At 46.0% G+C, this 12,723-nt stretch overlaps 1 protein-coding gene across 4 annotated transcripts in view; it reads left to right on the top strand.

Moving 5' to 3' along the window:
- The first annotated feature begins 12,323 nt into the window (after window positions 1-12,323).
- The window catches only part of ARHGEF7 (Rho guanine nucleotide exchange factor 7), a 159,470-nt gene continuing 159,070 nt past the window's right edge, over window positions 12,324-12,723 (top strand). For 3 of the 4 annotated variants that reach the window (XM_064275222.1, XM_064275223.1, XM_064275220.1), the window contains exons 1-2: window positions 12,324-12,375; window positions 12,486-12,572. The gene's annotated coding sequence lies outside the window, so the exon portion shown is untranslated. Of the gene's footprint in view, window positions 12,376-12,485; window positions 12,573-12,723 lie in introns of those variants that run through there. The other variant, XM_064275219.1, reaches the window with a different exon arrangement.

The following is a 12,723-nucleotide window of genomic DNA, read 5'->3' as shown; positions in this document are numbered from 1 at the left end:
TTTTAACTAATGAGGGTCAGTTTTTCTATGTGATTTAAAATATATATATATATATATATATATATATATATATATATATATATATATATATATATATATATATATATATATACCCTCCCCAGCTACAGACTGGTATACATCCTGTTCACGTCTATGGACTTGTGTGTTTCAGCCCAACTCGACTAATGCTGAAGATTTTTGGTGATAATGATCTTTTTATTACTCACATTTCATAGGAAAATCTCAACCAGTTCTTTCATCTAAGAGGCATTTTGCAGCCTGCAATTGTTTGGAGCTATTGTGGCTTCTCCATCCTGTCTTCCTTCCTCCTTGCCTTCCCTCTAGGGAAGGTCTCAGCTGCTATTTATAGAGAGATGCACTCAGCTAACAGTGGATCCTCAGCTCTTGCCAGGCTCCTTATTCAAGTTTCTTCCTCTCGAGCGAATGGCTCCCTCTCACTCACCATCTCCTCTCCAAAATCAGCCAGCCCTCTTTACACACCTTTAAACCTCCCACAAGCTAAAATTCAGGTGACAGTAGACTTTTTCTCCCTCTAGGTGGTAATATCGAGCCTTCTCTGATATGGCCCTGAGGCTTTAACTTGCCATAAATGCAGCTTCTCGGACAGTTTATAAAACAAAGATAGATCCTTTAGCCAAGAGGATTAGAATAAAGCCAGTGCACTACTTCTGGAACTCCCAGTAAAACCCGTCATTGTCCAGCCGGTGCCGACTCATAGCAACCCTACAGGACAGAGTAGAGCTGCCCCATAGGTTTCCCAAGGCTGTAATCTTTACGGAAGCAGACTGACACATCTTTCCACTAAAAAAAAAAAAAATTTTTTTTTTTTTTCACTACCCGTTAAATTTCTCTGTCTGGTTAAGAGCTCGGCTGTAACCAAGAGTTCGGCAGTTCGAATACACCAGGCACTCCCTGGAAACTCTATGGGGCAGTTCTACTCTGTCCTATAGGGTCGCTATGTGTCAGAATTGACTCCACGGCGATGGGTTTGGTTTGGTTTATTCTAAAATACGTTTAAGGAGCCCAGGTGGCACAATGATTAAGTACTGTACTCGGCTGCTAACGGAAAGGATAGTGGTTTAAACCCCTGATCCGGGGGCTCAGTGAGGGAAAGACCTGGCAATCAGTTCCCATAAAGATTACAGCCTAGGAAACCCAATGGGCCAGTTCTGCTCCATCACACAGGGTTGCTATGAGTCGAAATCGACTCGACAGCAGCAGCATCAACGCTTCTAAAATATGTTCAGTGGAAGGAGAGGAAGTAGATGTCAAAGGACCAGAGATAAAATAGCAGTGGATTTTGAGAAGAAAGTAAGCAGTGGGTCATGTTTACAAAATACTGTACAGTGATTTATGGACTGTTTTCATTAGGTCACAGGCATGAGAACGAGAGAAAGAAGTTGATGGTGACCCTATATAGGACAGAGTAGAACTGCCCCATAGGGTTTCCAAGGAGCGCCTGGTGGATTCAAACTGCTGACCTTTTGGTTAGCAGCCGTAGCACTTAACCAGTACGCCACCAGGGTTTCCTCCATAAAGATTACAGCCTTGGAAACCCTATGGGGCAGTTCTGCTCTGTCCTGTAGAGTCACTTTGAGTTGGAATTGACTCGACGGCAACAAGTTTTTAATGTGACTGTGGAACAAAATACTACTCAGTGGGGAAATTTATTACAGTTTATCTGATAAATGTTGTCTCCTCAAATACTTTCATCCATTTTTGGCATTGACGTGAGCTTGGGATGGTTGCCACCATCTCTGAAGGGCTGTGCTTTTGGAGTCTGTGGGAACCAAGCCTCAGGGGATACAGGACTTAACTCAAGCAATGTGGTCTTGTTGACCCTCCCCTTGATACTTTGCTCCTATTGGATATCTGAATTTAGTTTGTGAACTGGAGATTTTGTACAGTCCTGTTTATTATTATCTTTTATAAGTTGGCCAGTTCCATGCTAATGGAAAACATTTTATTTTTCCCTAGACGATTATAACATTCCCTAGAGGAGGTGGGTATGTTGAAGGAGGAAAGCCAGAGAAAAATATCATTTATCAAAGGGTTTAAATTTCTTTCAGTAAACTATTTGTAGCCCTAGGCTACACATTTTCGTGGAGTAGTTTGCTTACCTGGTATTTAAGCAACCAAATCGTTGAAATTTCTGCTCTTTGCTTCATTTGTTTTCCAGTGAATTTGGAGCGAGAGTTGTTCATTAGACTCTTTAGCAGGACCCCAGTGAGATTAGCTGTTCTACGTTTTCACTCCATTTACTTTCATAGACTGTAGAATGAGCAGAGAGAGTTGTGGAAAAGCACAATCCCTGACCGGGAGATAGCTGCCGTCTAATTAGAATGTATCAATAGCTACCATGTAATGAAAAAATAACATGAGTCATTAAATGCTAGTAAGATTTTCAGAAGGTGACCTTGGGATTTCAGACATAGCATTGCATCTCGTCATGGAATGGTAGAGATTTGCCCTAAAAGACGCCGACATACTAACCAGCCTGGCTCTCTGAGGAGTGTTTTGTATGGGGGTGGTAGAGTTGAAGTGTTCTTCTTTCAAAAATGTGTTTATTTAATAATACTTGCACATGGTACAAAATTCAAGATACCAAAAAAACAAAACAAAAGCCAGTGAAAAGAATGTTTGCCTTCTCCCCTACTCCCGCAGGCCCCATTTCTCTTCGCTGGAGGCATCTGCTCTTAATAGTATCTGGTATAACCAGGCTTGCTGGTCTGACAGAGATTGGAGAAACCCTGGGAGTATGGCCCCCAGACATCTTTTTAACTCAGTACTGAAGTCATACCCGGGGTTCACCCTTCAGCCAAAGAAGGCATACTTCATAGTTCTAGCATATATATGAGACGAATGGGCACAGCAACCCAAAAGCAAAGACGAGAAGGAATGAAGGGACAGGAAAACTGTACGAATGGAAACAGGGAACTGGGGTGAAGGGGAGAGTGTTGACACATTGTGGGGTTGACACCAATGTCACAGAACAATTTGTGTATTAACTGTTTAATGAGAAACTAATTTGCTCTGTAAACTTTCACCTAAATTGTAAAAAAAAAAAAAAAAAAAAAGATACCTGGCGTATATTTCCAGAAATATTCTATGCATTTCTAAGTGCTGCTGTTGTTAGGTGCCGTCAAGTTGGTTCTGACTCATAGCACAACAGAATGAAACACTGCCTGGTCCTGAGCCATCCTTACAGTCGTTGTTATACTTAAGCCCATTGTTGCAGCCACTGTGTCAATCATCTTGTTGAGGGTCTTCCTCTTTTTTTGCTGACCCTCTACCAACCACGATGTCCTTCTCTAGGGACTGATCCCTCCTGACAACATGTCCAAAGTATGTAAGATGCAGTCTCACCATCCTTGCTTCTAAGGAGCATTCTGGTTGTACTTCTTCCAAGACAGATTTGTTCATTCTTTGGGCAGTCCAGGGTATATTCAGTATTCTTCGCCAACACCACAGGTCAAAGGCGTCAGTTCTTCTTCGGTCTTCCTTATTCATTGCCCAGCTTTCACTTGCAATTTCACATGCATTTCTAAATACCTACATATATGTTCTTCCTGCTTTTTTTTTTTTTAAACCTGCAAAAGGTAGCATCCTATACACAGTGTTCAGAATAGTCCTTTTTACCCCCGCTGTCGGCAGTTCGAATCCGCCAGGCACTCCTTGGAAACTCTATGGGGCAGTTCTACTCTGTCCTATACGGTTGCTATGGGTCGGAATTGACTCGATGGCACTGGGTTTGTTTTTTAAATGTGACTTGGAGGTTATAACATATCGGTAATACAGAGCTGCGTCTGTTTTAAAGGCTGTGTGATGGTGTCGTGTTTTGTGGAAGTGCTCTGTTTATTTCATCTGTCCTCTAACTTGTTTCCCGTCTCTTGCCATTCCACTGGGTTCTAGCTCTAACCGAGCCACCAGCTGACTCTCTGGGTTAGGGTCCCAAAAGGAAGCAGATGGCTCACTAAAAAGTGGTGGTTGAAGAGTTGTAAGGTGTGGGCAGGGGTCAGGGGATCCCAGAAGAGATGTGGACACACCCTGGGAACCCATTACTACTCCTAGGCCTGAAGGGAAAAGTGGGGCGGGGGAAAGCAGTGTTATAGGACCTGGTGAGAGCTGTAGCTATGGGAGAGGGCTCCTTCAGCGTGGTCTTTTGCAGAGGAATATAGTTAATGATGTGTTAGTATGTGTTTAACAGCTGGCTCTCTGCAGTGGGGGTTGGGGGGGGCCCTGGTTTGTACTGTTTGCAGATTACCTGTTGCTGTCAAGTTGATTCCAACTCATAGCGACCCTATAGGACAGAGTGGAACTGCCTCATAGGATTTCCAAGGAGCCGCTGGTGGATTCGAACTGCCAGCCTTTTGGTTAGCAGCCTAAGCTCTTAACCACTGCTCTACATGTGGTGTAAATGCTCCCACCATGGCTGGTTTCAAGCTACCAATGTGATGTCACTAAATACAGAGATGGGAAAAGGTACACACAGTCAGCGCCTGTGAGCTGGGGTGAACAAGCTCCAGCACCCGCTGCAGAGGAGAGCAGAGGAGCCTAGGGGGTGCAGCCCTCAGAGGTCAGCCTCCCAGAGTATAGAGCAGGGTGGTAAAGGGTAGATATGGAGGGTCAGAGACTTTGCAGCACATACGCTGGGGTTTTGGACAGGTCATTTTACCTTTGAGTCCTCTGTTTCCTTGTCTGCAGTAGAACAGAACTGCCTCAGATGCTCTCTCGGGCCCTCTCCACACCTAGGTTCTCTCACTACTCCATGACCAGTGAATCCAGTGACTATTTCACTGTGAGATGCCTGTGGGTCCCTGCACTTGGGGAGCTTATATCTAATGGGGGAGATAAGATGGACCCAAGCAGGTCTAGCCATGCATGCTGTAGACGGAACCATAGGTGTTCAGAAAAGGAGGTGGTCTTCTCCAGCTAGGGTAATAAGACTGTTGATGGCAAAGACCTGGGGAGAACTTCTTTCTGTGATTGGGAGTTTTGAGTTTCCCAAGTGAGGCCCTGGCACCGGCAGCATCAGTGCATTGTTAGAAACCCAAGTTCTTGAGCTCCACCCCAGACCTACTGAATCAAGCTCTGTGGCAGGGCCTACTAACGTAAGTTACTTCAAGGGTCTCTGATGATGCATCTGTTTGAGACATACTGAGCTGTAGTGTTGCAGTGGTTCCCAAGCCTGGCCGAAAACGAGAATCAGATGGGAGAATTCCAGGCACTCGTGCGCACACACGTGCACGCGCGCACACACACACGCACGCACGCACGCACACTCTTTCTCTCTCCTGGGCTGTACTTCAGATGTACCTCAGTCAGAATCTCCAGTAGCTGGGATCACTGTGGAGTTAAATATTTCCCGGATTTTATAAGCTGTGGTAGTTTTCTACTATTGATTTTAATTGTTGAGGTCACACTGAACCTGTTTAATTATTTGCTTTGTTGGTATCTGCCTGTTCTTGCTTCACATGCAGCTTGCAGCCTTGAACTCTAAACACTTGCAAAGTCTGAGAGAAGGCAGCTGCCTTAGTCGGCACTTTGCTCTGAGGGTAGAGGTGATTGTTCATGGCCTGGAGGAGCGGGTGTGGAGACGAGCTGAGGAGAAGGGGGAGACTGGACAGCTTTGGAGGCCTCTGAAGTCTGACCACAAGGTTGTTTTGTGATTTGGTTTCTAGCAAATCAGTTACACCCTTTGTCAAATATTAAGTATAGAAGCCATATTTTAAAAGAAAATTGCAATGGTTTGGGGACCGTCTATACCTGTGCCTGATTACAATTCTCGATGGAGAAGTGGAAGGTTCACTATTGTGGAGAATCTGGGACAGGATTTCTGGGAAGTGAGTTGGGCAGAATTGTTGGCTAGTTTGAGACCCGAATTGTTTTTTGAATACTTCAGGGGCATGCATTAAGGAGAAACCATCTTGAGTTGAGAAGGCTTCAGTGACTATAAATAAAGCTGGTACTATCATGCATCTACAAGGCTTTTTACAGGCATCTGTTTTCATCTTTCTTACGTAAATACCTAGGAGTGAAATTGCTGGGTCTCAGGGTTGATGTATGTTTAACTTTGTTTGTCAAATGTACCATTTTACACTCCCACCAGCCATGTGAGGGCGTTCCAGTTGCTTTACATCCTTGTCAACACTTGATACTGTCAGACTTTTATTTTATCCATTCTGGTGGGTGTGAAGTGTTATCTGTGGTTTCGATTTGCATTTCTCTGGTGCCTAAGGATGTTGAATGCTTTTTCTTTCATGTGCTCATTGACCATTCATATATCCTTAGCAGAATGCAAAAGGGGACTTAAGCATCTTCCTTTTGTATCATGGTATCTCAATAGTATTTTTCTCCACTGACATTTCACCCGTGATCTCAGTTGAACTTAGTCATCATTCTTGAAAGCACTGTGGACTTCTAAAATGTCACATCTTTGAATATGCAGTTCCATCTGTCTTGTCACTCTGTTGGGCCCAACTCAGATGTCACCTTTTGTGTTGGTGAAGCGTCTGACCCTGTCTAATGTCTACAGAATTTGTTTCCCTCCTTTATGGCTTTGCCCTTTTGTGTGCCAGTCTTCCCTCCCTCCTGAGGGCAGGAACTTTGTCTTACCTTTCTTGGCATCCTCAGTGCTTATCACATGGCCTGCCATGGAGTCAGGCCTAGTAAATATTGTTGAATTAATTATTATTCATTTGATAATGGGAGGCCAACAGCTCTGTAAGAAAGGCTGAGTGCCTTAAATCAGAGATAAGACCGTAGCCCAGAGGGGTCCAATGACTTGTCCAGGATAACACAGCGTGTTTTTTAGAGAGACACACTACTTACTATCAAGTTTTGACTCTTGCATTACAGTTTTCCGAACAGCTATGTTGTTTTAGGTAAAGAGGTCTTTGAGCTAGCTACATTCCCTGTATGTCTACAGAAAGACTTTGCAAGGGATATACAGGTATGGGGTAGTTTTAAGGGAATCCGTTTTTACATCCTCAGCTTGCATATCTACTCACCTAGAATGGACTCGCTGAGAAGGAAGGTCAAGGAAGGCTTTCAGCCATCTCTGCTGTCCCACACCCTGCTTAACGAGGTCTCTCCTCCCCCTTCCCAGAAAGGCAGACCTTTCACCCATTTCCTGTCTTCTCAAGGGACAGTGCCTCAAGATGGAAACCATCCAGGGCCTGAAACAAAGGGACAATTAGAAACATCCATAGTGTTGAGAAAGCAAATGATCCCAATAGCTGGAATTGTACAACTGAGGGGTTATTACTACGTTTTAACTTTCACAGAGATTGAAGGTGAGCTGAATCAAGTTGTTAACTGATGAGATATGATCATATCTGATTTTTTGCTATAACTCAGGTTTCAAAGACTAAGCTACATCATAACAGAACTCCTTCCATTCCCGTGTATCTTTGTGAATGAGGTGTCTCAGTGTTTGCAGAGCAAAACAAAACAAAGCCCAAGACAGGAGTAGAATTGATACTGCACCGTATCTCATTCTGTCAATAAGTGATAGTTATCCATGAGTAAATGCCTAATTACAAAAAAGACCTATAGATCTCATCAAAATATACATTTCCAGATAAAATTTTACTTTTTATGTTTGATAATTATTTTACGTGAAAAGCTGTAATTTATTGTTTCCATTTGTGTACTCATAATGCTGGTATAAATTCAACTCAGGAAAAAAAACACTCAGATAGTTTAATAATCTGAAGTGTGTATGTTTAGGTTTTTTGCAAAATAGTGTGATCAGTGAGGCTTTCTATCATAAAAATATATTACATTAGGATACCATTATGTGGGGATAAGTGGAGTGGAAACAAGTTATAAGAGAAAAGAATAAATATAAAATTTTGATGTTAGTGGAGCCCTGGTGATGCAGTGTTTAAGAGGTTGGCTACTAACCAAAAGATCGGCAGTTCGAATCCACCAGGCGTTCCTTGGAAGCCCCGTGGGGCAGCTCTACACTCTGCTATAGGATCGCTTTGAGTCAGAATCGACTCGACAGCAATGGGTTTGGTTCTTGTTTTTTTGACTTTTAAAGAATAAATTTTTGAGATGGAAGATGAGTATTAAATGTCTGTGGTATTTAGATTCCTTGGAGATACACACACACGTGCACACATTTCTTTGCTTTTTCATTTTTGTGTTTTTTTTCTTTTGATTTATTATTCCAAAAAGCTTTATTTTTTATTTCACTTTCTGACTCTGTGCTTGTGCCTTCACACTTTCCCAACCATTTTCTGGTGAAGGAGGAAATCATACCTGATCCTGTCACGGACACCTCTGTCACACATGGAACACCGTAGGCCCTGCTCACACGTGTGTATTTGTGTGCTTTGGGTGTCCTCTGTCACACATGGAACGCCGTAGGCCCTGCTGACAGGTGTGTGTGTGCTTTGGGTGTCCTCTGTTACTCATACATGGAACACCATAGGCCCTGCTGACAGGTGTGTGTTTGTGTGCTTTGAGTGTCCTCTGTCACATATGGAACGCCGTAGGCCCTGCTGACAGGCGTGAGTTTGTGTGCTTTGGGTGTCCTCTGTCACACATGGAACACTGTAGGCCCTGCCGACACGTGTGTTTGCGTGCTTTGGGTGTCCTCTGTTACTCATACATGGAACGCCATAGGCCCTGCTGACAGGTGTGTGTTTGTGTGCTTTGGGTGTCCTCTGTCACACATGGGAACACTGTAGGCCCTGCTGACATGTGTGTGTGTGTGCTTTGGGTGTCCTCTGTCACACATGGAACACTGTAGGCCCTACTGACGTGTGTGTGCGCGCTTTGGGTGTCCTTTGTCACACATGGAACACTGTAGGCCCTGCTGACACGTGTGTGTGTGCTTTGGGTGTCCTCTGTCACACATGGAATGCCATAGGCCCTGCTGATGTGTGTGTGTGCTTTGGGTGCCGTCTGTCACACATGGAATACCATAGGCCCTGCTGACATGTGTGCGTTTGTGTGCTTTGAGTGCCCTCTGTCACACAAGGAACACTGTAGGCCCTGCTGACACGTGTGTGTTTGTGTGCTTTGGGTGTCCTCTGTTACTCATACATGGAACACCGTAGGCCCTGCTGACAGGTGTGTGTGTGCTTTGGGTGTCCTCTGTCACACGTGGAACACTGTAGGCCCTGCTGACATGTGTTTGTGTGCTTTGGGTGTCCTCTGTTACACATGGAACACCGTAGGCCCTGCTGACAGGTGTGTGTGTGTGCTTTGGGTGTCCTCTGTCACACGTGGAACACTGTAGGCCCTACTCACACGTTTGTGTGTCCTGTGTCACACGTGGAACACTGTAGGCCCTGTTGACATGTGATTGTGTGCTTTGGGTGTCCTTGGTCACACATGGAACACTGTAGGCCCTGCTGACATGTGATTGTGTGCTTTGGGTGTCCTCTGTCACACATGGAACACTGTAGGCCCTGCTGACACGTGGGTGTTTGTGTGCTTTGGGTGTCCTCTGTCACACATGGAACACTGTAGGCCCTGCTGACACGTGATTGTGTGCTTTGGGTGTTCTCTGTCACACTTGGAACACTGTAGGCCCTGCTGACACGTGTGTGACTGTGTGCTTTGGGTGTCCTCATCAGAAGTTAAGGGTTCATAGCACAAAACCCTCAGGGTCAACATGGGCATGTGCCGCATGCAGATTTGGGTGCCTTTCCAGCCTTTTTGTTATACAGCAAACAATTCTGTTACCAGGGGTTCAAAATAGTCTTAGTTTTATTGGAGGGTGTATTGTAGGACAGTCTAGGACATTACCTCTAACGGTAGACCATTTTGAGTGCCAAACCCTGGTGGCATAGTGGTTAAGAGCTATGGCTGCTAACCAAAAGGTCGGCAGTTAGACTCCACCAGCTGGTCCTTGGAAACCATATTGGGGAGTTCTACTCTGTCCTATAGCGTTGCTATGAGTCAGAATAGACTCGACGGCACTGGGTTTTGAGGCATTCAAAAACTTGGATCCACAATCGACGCCCACGGAAGCAGCAGTCCGGAAGTCAAAGGACGTATAGCATTGGGCAAATCTGCTGCAAAAGACCTTTTTAAAGTGTCAAAAAGCAAAGACGTCACTTTGAAGACTGAAGTGTGCCTGACCCAAACCCAAAAAACCCCACCATGGTATTTTCAGTCATCTCATATGCATGTGCATGGTGGACAATGACTAAGGAAGACCCAAGAAGAACTCACACCTTTGAATTATGGTGCTAGTGAAGAACGTTGAATATACCATGGACTGCCACAAGGACAAACAAATCTGTCTTAAGAATGAACAAATCTGTCTTGGAAGAAGCACAACCAGAATGCTCCTTAGAAGTGAGGATGACGAGACGTTGTCTCACCTACTTTGGACATGTTATCAGGAAGGACCAGTCCCTGGAGAAGGACATCATACTTGGTAAAGCAAAGGGGTCATCCAAAAAAAGGAAGACCCTCAACGAGATGGACTGACACAGTGGCCCCAACAATGGCATCAACGTAGCCATGATTGTGAAGGTGGAGCAGGCCTGGGAGGATCCAGCAGTGTTTCGTTCTGTTGTACATCGGGTCTCTATGAGTCAGAACCGACGCAACAGCACCTAACAGCAACAAGAGGCATCATCCCCAGAAGAGCTGAATATATATTTTTTAAAAAGGACATAACAGTATGATTTTAAAATGCCAGTATTAGTACATTAGAAATAACATCCTTTGCAACTATTTAAAATTATGAGGAGACAATTTTGATGTTAAATACATATGTGTGAGTGGTACGTAATTTTTCGGAATTCTTTCAGGGAGAAGAGAAGCAAAAAAGTGCAAAGAATAATTGGATTAGGCAACTCTGGTTTTGCTGTTGCATTGAAAAAACGAAACTGTTAGATTTGGAGAGATACATGTCAGCAATTTCTCATAAGAATCTTTCAACTGTAGGAAAAAAAAATGATGCCCCATCTGGTCCCTCTTCGCCTCCCTTGACACCTGGTTTTGATTTGTATTTTAAAAGACTGGAACATTGAGCAATGAAACCGCAGTGTTCCTGAGAACGGCCTGATGGAATACCGTGATGTCCCCCTAGAGGACTGGACAAAAATGCCTCGAATGTCCTCAAATGCTGGAATTCTGGACTGTGCTTTAGTGTAACTGCCAGCACTTAATATTTTCGTATGCAGTTCAGAATGTAAATTTTCTTCATAACCAGTTGAAATCTTCCTTAGATAAAAAATTAGCCTTTGTCTCAGGTTTCTCCCTCCATTACTCTTCGTAATTTGGTACTGGCCTGATTTTCTTAGTTTCTTGCCACGTGTAGCCTGTGGCCCTCACAATGCCAGACTTGGAAGGAACCCCATAAATGCACTAGGCAGTCTACAGCGCCCCATCTTCTCAGCTCTTGCCTCTCAGGAGGCTCCATAAGCCAACATTTCTCCCCAGCTGACTTATTGGCTGATTTGGTCAATCATTCATGAAGCACATTGTGCCTGTATTGCAGAAAACGTTGCACGTTAGTCACAACGTGCAGTTTATGTTGCTAAGTATTTCCAACCATAGCACTGGAATAATTGTCCCTAACCCTGACTCATTGCATTGGGCAAATCTGCTGCAGAAGACCTCTTTAAAGTGTCCAAAAGCAAAGACGTCACCTTGAGGACTAAGGTGCCCCTGACCCAAGCCTTGGTGTTTCCAATTGCCTCCTATGCATGTGAAAGCTGGACCATGAGTAAGAAAAACCAAAGAAGAATTGCTGCATTTGAATTATGGTGTTGGAGGAGAGTATTGACTATACCATTGCGCTGCCAGAAAAATAAACAAATTTTGTTTTGGAAGAAGTACAGCCAGAATGCTCCTTACGAGCAAGGATGGTGAGACTTCTCTCATTTACTTTGGATACGTTATCAGGAGGGATCAGTCCCTGGAGAAGGATATCATGCTTGGTAGAGAAGCAGTGAAAACGGCAGACCCTCCACGAGATGGGCTGACACGGAGGCTGCGACAACGGGCTGAAGCACAGCAATGACGGCGAGGCTGGCGTAGGACCAGGCAGCGCTTCGTTGTTGTACTTACAGGGTCGCTGAGTCGGAACCGCCTGGACGGCACCTAACAACATGCCCCAGCCGGGCTGGGCGAGGACAACAGGAGAAACACCGCGTCCTTCCCCGGGCGTGCTCCCCCGCCCCCTACGGAGCTGCTCGCGCCCCTCGGGGCCGCCCAGGCAGCGCTGCGCCCCGGGAGCCACGCGCCAGAGCGAGGTCGCGCGCCGAGCAAGGGTCGCGGGCCGGGCGTGGCGCGGCCTGAGTGCGTCACTTCCGGCGCCAGGCCCACTTCCTGGTGAGGGAAGGGCAGAGGGATTGGTGCAGCCGAGGAGAAGGGAAGGTGAGGAGCGGTGGCTCTCCTCCCGCGCCGCGGCGGCCGGGGAAGGGGGCTGCGGGGCCGGGGGCGCGGGCGTCCGCGGCCTGGCTCAGCGCTTGTGCTCTGTGTTCCAGGTCTACCCGGAGCCCCGGAGCGAGGGCGAGTGTCTCAGCAACATCCGCGAGTTCCTGCGAGGCTGCGGGGCCTCCCTGCGCCTGGAGGTGAGCGCCGAGGGCGGCGGGGCGCGCGCGGGGCCGCCGGGAGCCTTCCCGAGGGCCGGGGGCGGCGGGGACCCGGTGGGCGTCGGGGCCCGGCCTCCTGGGGTTAGGGGTGTGGAGCGGGGCGTCGGGTGCCTTCCCGAGGGCCGGGGGC

This window comes from Loxodonta africana, chromosome 23 (genome assembly GCF_030014295.1).
Source record: "Loxodonta africana isolate mLoxAfr1 chromosome 23, mLoxAfr1.hap2, whole genome shotgun sequence".
Taxonomy (NCBI): Eukaryota; Metazoa; Chordata; class Mammalia; order Proboscidea; family Elephantidae; genus Loxodonta; species Loxodonta africana.
This window is presented reverse-complemented; position numbering and strand designations above follow the sequence as displayed.